The following is a 12,974-nucleotide window of genomic DNA, read 5'->3' as shown; positions in this document are numbered from 1 at the left end:
TTTTAACCTTCTTTAGATAGACCTAGGAGGCTGTTAGATTTTTATTCCACTCTGTAGCATTGGGAAAGAAAAGCACAAGACCCCCTTGAGATGGTATGCAAGGATCTCTTTGTTAGTCAGAGAACAAGCCTTTTTATCCCATCCATCCCCTGGGCTAGCCACAGATTGGCTGTGGAGCTGTCAATCATGTGCTCTCCCATCCAATCACCATGAAATATCTCTGCATCTCGCTGACCAATCCCAGTCTCTCACAGGAGGCATTTGGGTGGAGCTAACAGGCATCTCCCGCCCCATTCTGTCTCTAATGTTAGTACTAGTTTGTACAGTCCCTTACACTAACTTTTCCTTTAAAATCCTCAGAATCAATTATTTGGCTGTGTCCGCACTGAATTAGTTCTGATTCTGGAACTAGGAAATTTGCTTTCACCTCTTCTGATGCATAACAGATTATCTTGCGTATGTGCCTGAATGTCCATCAAACAACATTTCATTTTTAGTGCTGTGTTAAACGTGCATTACATGTAGGGAAGTGTGATGCACAGCTACAATGGGCCCCACAAAGAATGGCAGGAGTCACCTGACCACCTCCCCCTCTTTTCTACCCATTTTAACACTTTCATTGTACCTCCCACCACAGGAGTCCATTTCTTTCAGTTAAATCGAGCCACTGAGAAAGGCCTCAGATCCTGGAAAGGAGATTCTTGAGGCTTTACCCTCCTGCTCAGTGCTAGATCTGTGTTGTCACTAAATCTGCTTCAGTAATTTGATTCCAATGTGGTTTTTGTTAGCTGATGGATGCATAAACTCCTGACAACTTCATTTTAATATATAAAGAAGATTCCTCTGTTGCAAAAATCCTGGTCTAAAACTCTTTACATATCTACTTCTTAGAGGCTGATAGGTTGTCTATCATTACAATTTCTTATGTGGTTTATTTAGCTAAGAAATTCGCTTTTTGAATTATTCATGTCTAGTTTATTAAATTTACAAGCTTAAATACACACATATAATATTTGTAGGTGATCCAAGGAGAACTTTATACCATGAAAATGTGCCTTCTCTTCTTCAGAAGCTGAAGACACCTTTTTAACTCAATCCTATTTGCTCTTGCTACTTGTCAAGTGGTTTCACTTCAGATTATAAAATGCATACGTTTCAGACAAGACTATTAAAAAAGAGGTTTCTAGACTTTTTTCATTGCTAGCTTTCTGCATACCTTAGCCCTCTGAATTTCATCAATTTGACTCCTATTACTTTTGTTAGTTTAGAATTGTGTAACATTTTAGTGAATATGATGAACTGATAGAGAAATGCAAAAGTAAAATTTATCAACTCTTTATCTGTCCAAAAATCCAAGCACAATTACCTAAAAGGTATTTTTACTTTTATTTCTAATCTTCCTCATTTCAGGCTCTTTATTTCCTTTCAGACACACTGTTTCTGGGAAAAAGAAAACCTTACATTTGAAACAACAATAAACAGAAAACTATAATGAGAGGAAAAAAATTACAGTCTTATGGGCTATACTTACCTAATTTTAGTAATCTATACATAATCCATAAGTTTAACTTAATTTTTTTGGTTTTTAACCAGAGTATTAAAAGGATGTCTTCTAACATTGATTGAAATTTGTGGTAATAGAGCCTTTACCTGTTTATGTACTAAAGAGAAACATGATAATAAGCTGCTTCTTTTTTAATAATTGAAAAGTAATATGTAGGAACATGTATTTTGTAGTGTCTGTCTTACATTTTCTTTGGCGAAAAAATTACTAGTCTGATGTTCGTGTGGAATTCTTTTCCACAGCTAAAGAGATATTTATGTACATTCAAGAACTGAATGTGTAGAGATGCCCTATGTAATTCTCTAAATTCTCAGTTTATATTATGGCTTAGAGTTTTTTTGTGAGAAAAGAATTCTGAAATCAGTCTAAGTATACAGAATAAAATTAAGAAATTTAAATAATTTAAAGTTATAAAACTAAAAAAGCAAGACAGATAAGTGAGGCAATAAAATTGTGTTAGATCTTAACTAGGAATAATTTTCATTTTAATGTGTTTGACTTCCATTAGCCTTGCACTGAGGTAAAGACCTTCTGTATTTGCACTGTTCTTGGTTTTGTATTTGCCACCTTGAAAAGGCAGTATACATTTGAACTGTTTTAGCCTTCCTTCCCTTTCCCTGAATGTCCAGATGACCAGAAAACTTTTCAGATAAAAAGGGAAGGACCTGATGGCTTGTACAGTGGTATCTGAACTGGCTTCCCTGTCTGGCTTTGCTTGGGATGACACTGAATAAGACTTTAGTTTGCCTTCACCAGTGCTTTCATCTGGGAGCACTTCCAAAGAGCATTGCCAGCAGGTCTCAGAACATGCCCACAGGCAAGGTCAGCTCCCCTGGGCAATAACTGTCTGTCAGCTACATTAGGAAAAGAAAACTGTTATCACAGAAAGTAGGACAGCTAACCTAGCAGTGCAGTATTTGAAAATGTAAATGTCTTGCCCATTCAATAAATTATTCAGAATGGTTTGTTTAATAGATCCCCTTTTATGTAATAGGCAAGAGTACAATGAACTTCAGAAATAGTTGTTTTAGTATTTTTCTTTTAAATAATCACTTTTAGAAATATATATCTAAAGATACAACAACAGGGTGGAACAACATACATGGTCTGCATTAAAAATTCAGAAACAACTGATATTGCACAAGCAACAACAGCTTTGCCATTGATGGCTTCTTGATAGTTTTATTTTTCATTCATGTAGAAGACATAAAAACCTCTATATCCCAGAATTATTATTCCAGTGCATTTCAGGGAAAAAATCTTGGATTTAAATGGAAATATATAAGTAAGACCTCATTCTCCTAAATATTGATTGGCACAGCCTGAAGAGAGTAGGCCATGAGTGTAATTATTCCATATGAAGTGTTCTCGTTACAACCCTCAGTTTTCATAAATCCCTTTTGATGTTACTTGGGTATACATTGTTGTCAAAGAATCCAGTTCATTGATAAGTCCCTCCCAGCATTCTAACAAAATGAGAAATATAGATAAATACACACACACAGCACAAAATTATATTTAGTATTTCCTGCTGTGGAAAGAACTGTAGCTAAGGACAGTCTCTTAATTTTATGATTCAAAAAACTTCAGCAGAATTTTATTTGGAAACTAGCTATAAAATAAAGGTGTGGGTTTTTTCTTTTACTTTTAATTCATATTTGAAAATACCATATTGGAGGAGATGCAATCTAATTACATCTCTTATCTGTTGAATTAAAGGAGATGATTGTCTGCAGTTAAGACAAATTAAGTATTGTTCTGTGTGGAGGCAAATTGAAGTGGCCATTACAGAGAAGAAATAGAGTAATGGGATAAGCCTCTAGCCCTGTCAGTTTTTCCTGTGTTTTGGTCAATTCATTTACTCTGTCTGTGCCTGTCATTGAGTAGATAGATTATTCGAGACTGCATCCATTTCACATTGTATGTCTGCATGTCGGTTTATTTTTCCATTACTGCAGCAGGTTCATTGTTTAAGCTAAAATCTCTTGGCACCTCTAAGATAAGAATTGCAATGTTGACAGTTTGAATTTTCTGCCAGATTATGGGTGATAAAGCAACAACCAAAAAATCAAACCCAAACAATAAAATCCAGGAAGAACGATGTATCAAATAAGGAATACACATTCTAGGGAAAAGCACAGTTCATATTGTTAAGCCATCAGATATACTAATCTCTTAAGTTCTGCATGTACATCAACTGCAGGCTATTTACACAGTACCGGACAGTTTGTATTTATCCTGTGGGAGTCATTTTGGAGAAATGTTGTGACGGAAAGTTTACAATAATTATTTAAAAAAAAAAAAGATCTTGACAGTTTAAATAACTGTTTCAACTTGTTTAAGGATTTTTTTGTTTGACTTTCTATTACTGAGTGTATCCTAAAGATATGTAGATATTTGACAATCTATTATAATATATTGCTCTGATTATTTTCAACAGGGATTTCTCTTAGTTTTTAAGTCACTTTTTCTTTTATTGTAGCATATATAATTTTACAATATGTTGAAACAATGTCATAAAATTTGATATATGAAATGTATTCACAAACTAATTCAATCAAGAGCTTACGGCAAGATGAACATTTGTACAATTTATACTGAAAAAAACCAATACTGTGTGATACGCTTTGATTTGTCATTGCCATAACTCTTTTTTACTGGCTACTGTTTAAGGAGAATCTGGCATGTAGAATTTACGTAAAGAAAAAAGGGTAGTGGCCACTTGACTAATGTTGTTCCCTACACCTCATGCAGCCACACCAGTTCTAGTACCAAGAAGATCCCACACTAAAGAAAATAAGAAACAGGAGATGTGATCAAAGTCAAAATAAAAAGCAGAACATTGTTGTTCTGTCGAGTTTCTCGACCCAAGGCTCGGTTCAGGATCGGGGTGACCAGTTCTTGCGGCCTTCTCGGGCAGCGGCAGCTCACCCTCCGGGGCGGCTGGAAGGAAGCAGGGAAAAGCTGCACTCCTGCGGGAGCGGTGGGGTCTGGAGATTGAAGACAGAAGCAAGAAATGCAGGCAAATCCGAGTTGGGTCACTGAAGGGTTTATTGGAGGTCGGGCGGAAAGGTTTGGAACGGGTCGGCAGGAGCTCGGAAAAGCAAGGATCTGCGCTGTGCAGCAGGTTTTAAGGCAGGGGAAAAGGGGAGGGGAAAACACGAAAAGGCCAATGGGGTACACAGAGTTTTGGATTGACCTTGACTTGGTCCAGTGGGGATACAGGAGGGGAGGGTACAATTTTCAAAGGAACCAATGACATACAACTCGTTGAGGGAACGAAACCTTATAGGGAACAGGGGCGGGGAGAGAAGCTGGGCCAACAGCTTAACACGCTGGCGCATATTAACAATCTTCTCCCCAAAGCCCATTGGGAGTGGGAGTGCTCTTTTGAGTCACCACAACCACGGAGTAATCTCATTCCCAAGACTTGTTCGGGGTATCACCACTGCACCCCGAGCCAGGGACGCCCAGCTGTGCCAGGGCCACAGCAACATTGTTCACTCTGCCACTGATTTTCACACACACACGGAGCATACAGACAATTATAAAAATGTAATGATTGTGAATGTCTTTTTATAGCATTTGCTGATACACTATCTTTTTACACAGCCTAGTTACATATTTATATAGGCTGTGATTACAATAAACAAAATTTTGTCATTTTAAGTAAAAGAAAAAGGCATGCTTATGAAGAAATTTGGCTAATTCATGGTGTTTATAATGTTGATGGTGTGCTTTTCAGAACATCCAATCAATGTGGTCAGTTTATGGATACAAACTCCACTTGTGGAGAGGAATAGGCCCATGCGCAAGTATATGCTGGGCCATCCATCTGGAAAGTAGTTTTGGAGAAGATGACCTGGGTGTCCTGACGGAACAAGGCTGAACATAAATCAGCAGAGTGCCGTCGCTGCAGAGAAGCCCAGTGGTACCCTGGCTGCAATAAGCATAGCACTGACAGCAGGCTGAGAGGGTTGATCCTTCCTCCTCTCCTCAGCACTAGAGAATCTAGGAAATGGCCACAAAGATGATTAAGGTATTGGAGGTCTCTTCCGTGAGCAAAGACTAAGAGACATGGGACTGTTCATGCTGGCATAGAGTATTCAGAGGGGAATTAATCCGTGAATATAAATAACTGAAGGAAAGGTGTAAAGAAGGCTCTTTCCAGTGCTGCCCAGTGAAAGGACAAGAGACAGTGAGCACAAACAGATACACTGGAGGCTCTTGCTCAACATCAGGAAACACTTTTTTACTGTGGGGGTGACTTATCATTGACAGGCATTACTGAAAGGGGTTCTGAAGTCTCCATCCTCAGTAACTTTTAAAAGCAATCTGGTCATGGTTTCAGGCAATCTCTTACAGGTGGCTCTGCCTGAGCAAGGAAATTGGATCAGACCTTCCATTCCATGATTTTGTGAGCTGAATGTTTGGTAATTTTGTTCAGGGCACTGAACAGGTAGCTGCTCCCTGAATCAACACAAGTATTTTTGAAGAACTTGCTTATCCTGTCTGAGGGAGGATGACTGACTTCTGCCACATGTTCTAAGGCCTTATGAGGTATTATTTTGCCTCATATAGCTGTCTCTGCCAGACAAGTCTGACATACATCTTCTGGAGCAAGAGCAAACAGTTTTGAGCGAGATTTCTCTGTTCTCAGCAGGAGGTAAGTAACTAGCATGGTGCAAGTTTGTTGACCTAACCCAATGAATAGAGAGCATTATTTCTTAGATAATACCATACCAAACTGGAAATTTGAGGGTGGTGTTATTTAAGAATTTTTTAAACTATAACGTCCTGCCAAATGTACTGTTCTTAATGGATCACATGCCCAGGAGAGGCTGTATTGCATCATTGTTCTGCCATTGTCAATTGCACAGACACAAAGCTGTGCTCAGCTGCGCTGTGGGGCTCCTAATGTTTTTGGGTTTTTTTTTACAGTTCCTAGAAAAGCCTCCAAGAAGGTACCAAAGGTCTTATTGCTAGGGTTTTTTCTCTGCTAACAGGAGGAGAAACCATCAGCTCCTTTTCCTTCTTCATGCTGTCCTCTTCAGCTCCTGGATAGACCAGGTGACTGTCAGCCATCTCCCTGCTGACAGCCTGTCAGGTTGTGTGCCTCCTTTCTCAGCCCTGAGCAAAAGCTGCCACCCTTGACTCTCTTATTCTTTTTACTGACCGTGGAATAAGAGAAGTTTCCAGGTGAGATATACCCCTGTGTGTGTGCTGTAGGTGGCCCTGCAGCAGTGCCCTGTAGAAACAGCAGTGTGCATGCTTCCTCCCAGATTCCAGCTGGCCCTAGAACCGTGCAGAAAAGCTACGTGACTGACAATGTTTGGTCAGCTAGAATGGACCACACTGTGCTTGGGACCTTTGCACCAAAGATAGGTGACTGGAGCTTTTCCCATTAATTCAACCCAGGAGCCCTGAACTACAGTTTAGAGAGACACAATTCAGCAAGGTGGAAATAAAACAGATATGTAAGTTGACAGTGCAGACACCTATTGTGAGCTAAATCATGGTACAACAGACACCTTATGGAAAAGCAATCTCCATTGCAGCTACCTTACATGTAATTACAGCTATAGATCCTCCACTAGATATATGATTATGAGCAAAAAATAAGGAAATTCCTAGATGAACTAAAAAAGGCCAGTGTGAAACAGTATGACGTATTTGCTGTAAGCATGTTTAGTTTTTAAGCATATTACAGTATGCTGCAGAACCTGAAGGTGAATTTGGTAATGGATAAATAATGACTAATAAATGTCAGAGTGAGCAGCCTTACTGCTTACAGAAGGGCAGCCTTACTGTCATAATATGCATTATTTGACTAATTTTAAAAGTATTTATTTTCTCAAATGTAGCACTTAACCATTCTAGAATACGGAATAACAAGCATTTACTAATGCTTTCCTAATTAGCTTCTAATGAAATAGGTTTACTTGTAATCTTAAAATAAGACTGTGAAGGGAACTCTAGACACTCAAAGATCCTCCTGTTTCAGGGGGCTATTAATTATTGTTAATATTTTTCAGCGAGAAGGTACCAGATATAGAAAGAAGGGACATAATAGGCATTTCATGTTGTGCTTAATTTACATATTGAAGTATATTGAGGCAAACAGACAGCTAAATATCAGCTTGAAACTAAAATTAGTTAGTTTGCTTTTACAAAATAAATAATTTAATTGATATGCTTGATGATGTGATCTCAAATACCCACTTGATATGAATTGGAAAATAATTGTACAAGAATATCGTAAAAGCAAACTTTCAGGACTTTTATACAAAGTTTTGTCAACAAATTTGTGTTCTACATTTTCTCCATTTCTGTGAATTTTGTCCTTTTATTCCTATCATGACTACTGGGAATAAATCCTAAATCCCTCACAGTACACTCTCTAACAATAAAGTTTATAAATGTGTCACATAAAGGAATACATGACACATTTTAAAAATCCTATTCCATACTTAACTGCTAATTTCCAGTACGATTTATCTGTAAAATGCTTGAAACATAGATTTTTTATGCTTATGACATGAATTACTGAAAAATCACTTTGAATCAGATGCACATTTTGAATTTTAATATCAAAGCAGAAAAATCATAGCAACACAACACCAACAATTCAAGTGTGAGTTGCTGTTTTACAGATCATGACACTAAACAATCCAGATGAATGTTAATTTCATGGGGAGTTTTTGCACTTCAAGAAAAAAACCCATTATGCTTTTTAGTTGAAACACTGTAACTGCAAAAGTCTTTCCCGTATCTACCAGTAAAACCTGAAGCATTTCACAGGTACCGTTTTTAAACTGCCATAGTGAGAGAGCCATGGCTGAATGGTTACCACTTGTGTGATTTAAACCACTATTTTTAGTATCATTGAGTGCAGTGGAGGAAAAAAAAAATTACCATATAAGGAACGTTTAATAATACTTTTAATTAAAATATAGAGAGGATATATCTTGGGACTGCAACCACTGAAACTTTCTGAATGTTTTCTTACCAAGTCTACAGTTTTTAAAATACATACTAATGTCTTATAGGATTCTTTTGAAATAATTGGTTCACAAACAGGATGTGATTGAGCTAAAAGTGGCAAACACTTTTCTTTTATTGTGAGGGTGTTTGGGTGGGGTGGGTAACTAATAAAAAAAAAACCCAAAAAAACAAAAAGAACCAAAGACCACATCAGTATATGTTTACATGTAGATTTGCTGCTTCATATAGAATACACAATATTATTTTATGTTGATAAGGAATGTTTCTATGTGCAACAGATTTAAAGGTATTACAAAACAGTACATTTTTTATCCTGTCATCTAAAATATAAAATATGGTATGCCTAACAGTTACTCATGGTAAGAAGAGTAACTCTATAGTAACTAAAAGTAACAGAAATTAAGCTTAATGAAGCTGATGAAGCTACTAAGAACATCAAAATATCTACACACGATAATCCCTTTGAACTAATCAATTAGCAGGAAACATTTTGTAAGAACATAGATGTGTTGTTATAATTATTGTTTTGTGTTTATCTGTATGACACCTCTCTTGTTTATTTCAACTATCTCCCATCTATTTAGATGAAAATGGTCTGGGCACTAATTCCTGATAGAAGAAGGCATGCAATCAAATGTATATTACACAAATAGTCCTAGATCTGCTTTTCTACTCTTTATTCATGAGTCGCTCTACAGATAAAAGAACAGGAAAATGTTATTATTACTGACTGAAAGAAACAGGACCATCTACTGAAATAAATGTATTAAAATACAGATAATTAGTTACCATATAATTTCTTGCTAAATAAAAGATAGGATCTCATTTCTATTATCATGCTATTTATATAAAGTTTTTCATCTTCTAAGGACTTCACAAATATTAATAAAACAAGCTAGTCAAAACTGCAGTTTATTCTTTGCATTGTTTAAATGGAGTGTTAAGGTTAAAGACTTTTTTTAAGGTCATACATCTAAGAGTGGAATAGATATTCTCGGGCTTCTCAGAGGTAAGTCCACAAACTGGAGAAGGGTGCTGAAATTCTGTTAATTATCCTTAAATAGTTTATAGGCAGGTGTGCATCACTGAATTTATAGTATGTAGTGAGGGATGTTTTGCAAATTTCCCAGTTTTAATGCAGATTTTATGATGGCTACTTTTAGATAAATGAACAGTGGTGTCAGGGTTTGACCCTGACTAAATGCCAGATGCCTCTCACCCCTCTCCACCCCTCAGACACTTTTTTCAGGCCTACTACAACAGCTTTTTAAGGGTTTAAATTTGTCTTAAATGTTAAAGATACCTTGCTGATGTTCTGGGCTAAGCAAAACCTTATAAATTGCTTGCAAGGCACTTTTGCTTTTAAGGGCAATAAACTATCAGGTCATAGACTCCAAAAATATTGTGTTGTATTTCAATTAAGTTCTTGCACATATCAGAATATTAGAAGACAAAGATACTGTGTTGGGCTAAGAAGTATAACATACAAAGATTACCAGGCTCTAACAGTTGGTTTGTAGAGGAATATATTCATTATTTTAATAGTTCTTTTTATGCTGTTATCACTAGTTTTTTTGATGGCAAATTCACCGTTGTGAAATCTGGTGCAACTCATTGACAATTTTGCTTCAGTTTTCTTGGACTTCAGAAGGTTTTTGAGTTACTGTTTTCCTTCTGCAGATTTTGGAATCTTTTGTTGATGCCCACTGTCTCAGCTATCTAAAGGCGTGAGCCCTGGCGCTGCCTAGAACCAGGTGACTGACTGGGAGAAGTACACTTCAACTGAATTGGTAAAGGACATATCACCTGGGTAAAAGATTACTAATGAATTAGAGCTTTTTAGGACACGGACAGTAGCTAAAATATGATGTTCAATGCAGTGATTTATGTGTGTGTGTAGGAAATTTATTTTGCTATCTTGAGTCCTAGATGTAACTAGGAAAAAACAATTAAAAACCAAAAAGCCCTGTCTGTGTGAGAGAGATGCTTCAGCCTTTTCTGTCAGCAGTCTGGTTGTCTACCTCCTACATTCCTGGAAGAAACGTCAGGATCTTAATTTTTGTGCCCTGGAAAAAACCCTGAAAATCTCAACTATTTCTTGAAATGGTTTGATTATTTCCAAATGTCGGAAGTGTAGGGAGGATGATCTTGCAGTCTGGATGGTTTTTCATTATTTGACATAATACAAAGAAAATTATAAAAGTTAAAAGAATCTTAGCACTGACTTCATAGATCATGTACATGCATGTGTGTGTGTGTGCATGTGTGTACACATATATTTCCTCATAGGCTGAAAATGATTTTTACTGTGAATTTTATTTAGTAAGGGCTTTAGGAGTGATTTATTCAGTCTTATTTATACAAAATGTTGGAAACACTGAGACTTCATCATGCAGCAGAAATTCCTATGAACATAAATGAGATTTTATATCAGTGTTTGAAAGAAGGGCATCCATCTCTCTGTGATGACATGATGTCAGATTCTTTTCTTAAAAATGGGAAGATCAAATATTAAGAGGTTTGGGGAATGTATGCAAAGAAAAATGCCAGTTCTTGCCAAAAATTACTTTTTGGACAGCCTTTCAAGATTAAAGATGAGTATGACTTCTTAGCAAAGCTCAGTCTATGAACATCTTTGTGGTTTTGTTTCTGTTTATCATATTAGCAGCTTCACAATTTCTGTACTCAAATTCATTAAATCCTTCTTTTCTTACCACCACCACCAAAAGGCTCCAGGAGAAGGGTCTAAAAAGAGGAAGTTTAAAGCACACATCCTTTCTTTTCTTTATTCTTTTAAGCATGTTCTTGTGGCAAAAAAAAAAAACAAAAAACCAAACACCGCCCCTCCCCCAAAAAAAAAAAAGCTAAGTACCAAAACACTGAAATTATTTCCATACCATTACAGGTGTACCTTTTCAATCTGCTCAGTTTCTGTAGGACTTTTTATTTTTCTTCCTTCTTGATAATGCAAAATCTCATTAAATGACCAGAAACTCTAAGGGATTATCATACATTTGGCTGCAGAATTAGGTGCTTAATTTGAAAAAATTATGTCACATTTCTGCATACTTACTCTAGAGAATGTGCATTGCACCCAGAGACTAGGGTATGTGCTTTTTCAGAATTAGGTTTTCTGACTTCGCAAATATTTTTGTGTTACAAAGAATATATTTTCCTGTAGCATCACACAGCTTATACAGCTATATCTCTGCCTTGAGTTTAAACAAATACAATTACTTCTAAAGGTAATTAATTTTATTTCAAAAGGGTATTTTCTTATCTATCCTCTGCCAACTTGCAATAGTTGCATCTTCTGAATTTATGGAGATAATTCCTCACAGGAATTCTGTCTGTTTTGTCTTTTACATGCCTTTTTAGCTTGTACGTCCCTGCCATGAATAATGATGTTGTAAATTTATTTTGACTGTGACTACAATTCATGTTAAGTTTTGCACTTGCTTTATAACATATTCTTCATTTACACAACAGTGGATGTATTGGAAAATGTTTTCCCAAAACCTAACTAAATCATATTCATGCGCTAAATGTTGAGTACATAAATAATTATAAGTCCTTTGTAGCTAGCACCCACACAAAGCTTTAAAAATGTACCAGCGTACATGCTGCTATTTATTTTCTAATGTACTTAAGAAAAAATATATTTGCAGTGGAAAATGTGTCAATGCATAGCAGATTTGTCGCATTAGCACACCGAAATATCTATAAATAACCACACTCACCAATATATTCTGTGCACTTCTACATATATTTACTGTTGAAAAAAAAAATCAGTATATTGTTGTCAGTTTTAAACTTTTTAATACAAACTCTTTTAAAAAATATTTTCCTCACTTTATTTTAAAAAGTCTTTATTAACAGTGAGGTGAAAAGTCACACAATGGAATAGAGAATTGAAAAAGGGACAACACAATGTTGTATGACATTTTAGCGCACTTCGGTGCCACCATATTTTTTTATCCCCATAGAAATGCAGCAAGTAATGAAAAATGCTGCTTCATTGATTTCGAACATGTATAATTTAGATTAAGGTGACAAACATATGATCACTGTTTCTACATATGAAAATGGGCATTTGCATCTTCAGGGAGACGTAATTATTTTATTCTACAAATATACAGATGTTCATTCAACAAAATCCATTTATCTTTTCCCTCTTAGTATCCTTCACAAAACAAAATGCCTTAAAAGAAGTCTTTGAATGAAATAATGTGGCACTCACACAGGCATTTTGATTCTCTTCCCCCTTTTTTAGCTAGTATGTGAAATAGGGATTTTACTTCATTTTTCCCTCGTTCCCTTTAAAAATTCTGAGGAATAGGGAAAGAAAATAATCATTTGGGAGAAAACAAAGTCAGGGAAGAGAACTTTCTCTCCATGAAGACAC

Source organism: Lichenostomus cassidix, chromosome Z, assembly GCF_008360975.1.
Source record: "Lichenostomus cassidix isolate B80296 chromosome Z, HeHo_3.0, whole genome shotgun sequence".
NCBI classification, from domain to species: Eukaryota; Metazoa; Chordata; class Aves; order Passeriformes; family Meliphagidae; genus Lichenostomus; species Lichenostomus cassidix.
Note: the sequence above shows the minus strand (reverse complement) of the source record.